General features: G+C 37.1%; 1 protein-coding gene across 1 annotated transcript in view; it reads left to right on the top strand.

Moving 5' to 3' along the window:
• The window catches only part of LOC102493032 (NUT family member 2G), an 89,704-nt gene that overhangs the window by 52,454 nt on the left and 33,843 nt on the right, over nt 1-3,407 (top strand). The window lies entirely within an intron of this gene.

Genomic DNA, 3,407 nt, shown 5'->3' with positions numbered 1-3,407 from the left:
AAGTCTGGAGTTGAATATTATATCCCAGAATTTAATCAGGAAGATCGAACTACAACAGAAGATAAAGTACATGAGACTGAACAGGTGAAATACCATTTTATGACTTTTGACTAAAACATTGCTGGATTTTCTTCTAGGCTTTGTTTTCCGGTTTTAAGGATTTTTGTCCTGTCTCAAGCTGTCGATAGATTCACATACCTATTATTTGAACAGAATCCTAACCTGTTTCCTGCCTTTAAGTTTTAAACAAAGTTTCTTAGAATTACTTTGATTTAAGTTAAAACTGCTTTTTTTGAAATTACCAAGCGAGCTTGCTTTTGAAAGTAGTTAGATTATTTAAGAAATTGTGTGATCAATACAATGTGGGAGGAAAGGAATGGAGGACAACTGTAGACACCAGAGATAGTGTGAGAAGAAGGTGGGAAAGGACAGAGTGTCAGAAATAGGAATGGATGGATCTCTCTCTCTCTATATATATATATATACACACACACACACACACACACACACATATATATGTACATATATATATAAAACTAGAAATGGAAAATTTTTGAGAATAGCATGCATGATTAAGCCACTACGCAGTATATTCTGGATGGGAAATCACATTTTGTATGCTGTGATGATGCTTAGGGAATAAATGAACATTAAGTTAAAAAAAGTTTCAGAAAAAAATATTTCAGAAGTAAATTACAGGACACTTGTGACTAGATTCTAGCTTTGTTTATATTTTTAGTTTACATTTTTTGTGAATCAATAAAATATGGAAAAAAGTTTAGTATGGAAGGGAGAGAGGGGGAAGGAAAATAGTAAAAGTATACTTAATTGACAAAAAAATGAGAAGCTACTTGCTGATAAGTTATAGAGTAGTATCTTTGGCTTGACTGACATGCATAGTATTTGTGCCAGAAAAAGAAATGTTGTACACTGTAAAGATGTGATTAAATGTCAATAAATAAATTAATTTTAAAAAAAAGGAAACACCCAGCACACTTTCTACGTCACAGGTCAGTCTTACTGTCAATCTCTCTTCTGTTTAATTTGCGGTGTTACTGTGGTCCAGTCTTTCCATTTAAATCCTGGAGGTTAATATTTGTAGACACACATTTGGAGAGAGACCCTAGGTTTGGGGACATGCTCTGAGCAAATGCCACCTGTCCCTTTGGGCTTTGGCAGAACCTTGCAATTTGTCCTTTCTTTGACCCTCACTGAAGTCAGAGAAAAGGGTGGAAATTGCTAGGAGAGTTCCAACAGACACATCTGATGGAATTCAGGAAACACCTTGACCCAAATTAGCAAAGTCCAATCCCTGTTCTGCTTCTGTGATATTCTTTAGCCTTCTCTGGGTGTGGTGGTGCCTGCCTATGGAGAGATTCTTTAGCCTTATGTTTCCTCCCCATACATGCAGCTAGGCTTCTCTCCATTAAAAAAGAAGATAATGGGATTTTCTCTTGATGGGATTATCGCCAAGGGATGCTCCTGGCTCAGTATATCTAAGCACTTATAAATTTGTTACATGCTTCTTATTGTCTGTAACACATCAACATATCTATGGACTGTCATAAAATAAACATATATAGTGTCACCTTGTACTATAAATAAAGATGCCAAGTCTGTCTGGGTGCTCAAGTGGCAGCAGAAGCTGTGGCACAAATTGCTTGGGCGAGCTTGGCTCAGGCTGCTTGTATCCACTTCTACTCTGTCTCTTTGTTTCATTGTTTCTGAGTCCCCAGTCCTCTCCATACAAAGGGTTTCCTCTTTCTCTTCCTTTTTCTCTTCCTCACAATCAGCCCTCTGATCATGATTCAGGGTGAGTCAAGCCCCAGGACAGATGCTGACAAATATTCAATATTATTATTGATATTTATTGTACCTAGCATTAAGTGGTCATTTTCTTGGTTGCTTTTTGTTCTCTTATTTCTCTGTGTGTGTCTTTAGTTTTCCCGGTAGAGTACTCCTTTCAGAACTTCTTGAAGAGTGGGTCTGGTATTGGAAAATTCTTTCAGGTCTTGTTTATCTGAGAATATCTTATCCTTTCTTCCCATATGAAGGGTAATCTTGCCAGGTATAGTACTCTTGGTTGAAACTGTTTTTCACTTAACACTTGAATGTATTTTCCATTTCTTTCCTTGCTGACATTGTATCTGATGAGAAGTCTGATGAGATAACCTTCATAAGTAACCTAATGTTTCTCTCTTGCCAAATTTAGTATCTTGTCTTCAGGGATTTTGCCAATCTGGCCATGATATGCTTTGGAGAGGATCTTCTTGGATTGGTGCTACTTGAGTTCCTTTGAATTTCTTGGATTTTTAAATGCCTCTATACATTCAGAAAGTTTTCTTCCAGGATTTCATGGAATAGATTATCAATGCCCTCATTAGTTTCTACACCTTCTGGGATACTGGTTATACAGATGTTTGGGCACTTAATGGTGTCTAGTATTTCTGGCATAGTATTTTTATTTTGGTGGATTATTTTCTGTTTTTGTTTGTTTGTTTGTTTGTTTGTTTTCTAGATCAGAGGTTTTGTCTTCAACATCCGAGATTTGATCTTTTGCATGGATTAATCTGCTTTTAATACTTTCGATGGAGGTTTTGATTTCCTGAATTGTGGCCTTCATCTCTAATAGCTCCATTTGATTCTTTTTTATGGTGTTTATTTCCTCTTTCAGATCATACAAGAAATTCCTCACTTCAAGGGGAACACTCTGTTGGTGGGAAGTGGAGCACAGATTTTGTCACAGAATGACCGGAAACCACCGCAGAAGTACAAGAAATATGAGAAACCAAGAAAATATCTTTCTCCTAAAGGAAAAGAACAATCCTTCATCATCCCCAGACAGTAAAGCAGACATGGGAATGTCCGACAGAGAATTCAGAATATTCATAGTGACAAAACTAAATGAGTTTTTTACACTGTTGGTGAGAATGTAAATTGGTCCAGCCACTGTGGAGAACAATATGGAGATTCCTCAACGACCTTCAAATAGAACTACCACATGACCCAGCAATTCCACTCCTGGGTATCTACCCAAAGGACAGGAGAATGCTCAGTCAGAAAAGTGCTTGCACATTTATATTCATTGCAGCATTATTCATGATTGTTAAAACATGGAACTAATCCACATGTCCAAAAAAGATGAATGGATTGAAAAAGTGTGGCACATAAATTCCAAGGAATACTACTCAGTCCTAAAAAAACAGCAAGGGCCTGGAATTTGATAGAAAGTGGATGAATATGGAAGATCTGTTGCCGAGTGAAGCGAGTCAGGCTATTAAAGAGAGACATTGTATATCTCCCTTTAACATATATCGAGTGCCCGCACTCTGGTTAGAGACTGAAAGACGGGAGGACATAAAAGCATTAAAAATTGTTATGGACACTGGAGACAAAGTGGAAAGAGT

The sequence above is a fragment of the Tupaia chinensis genome, unplaced genomic scaffold (genome assembly GCF_000334495.1).
Source record: "Tupaia chinensis unplaced genomic scaffold, TupChi_1.0 Scaffold000506_1, whole genome shotgun sequence".
In the NCBI taxonomy this organism is placed as follows: Eukaryota; Metazoa; Chordata; class Mammalia; order Scandentia; family Tupaiidae; genus Tupaia; species Tupaia belangeri.
This window is presented reverse-complemented; position numbering and strand designations above follow the sequence as displayed.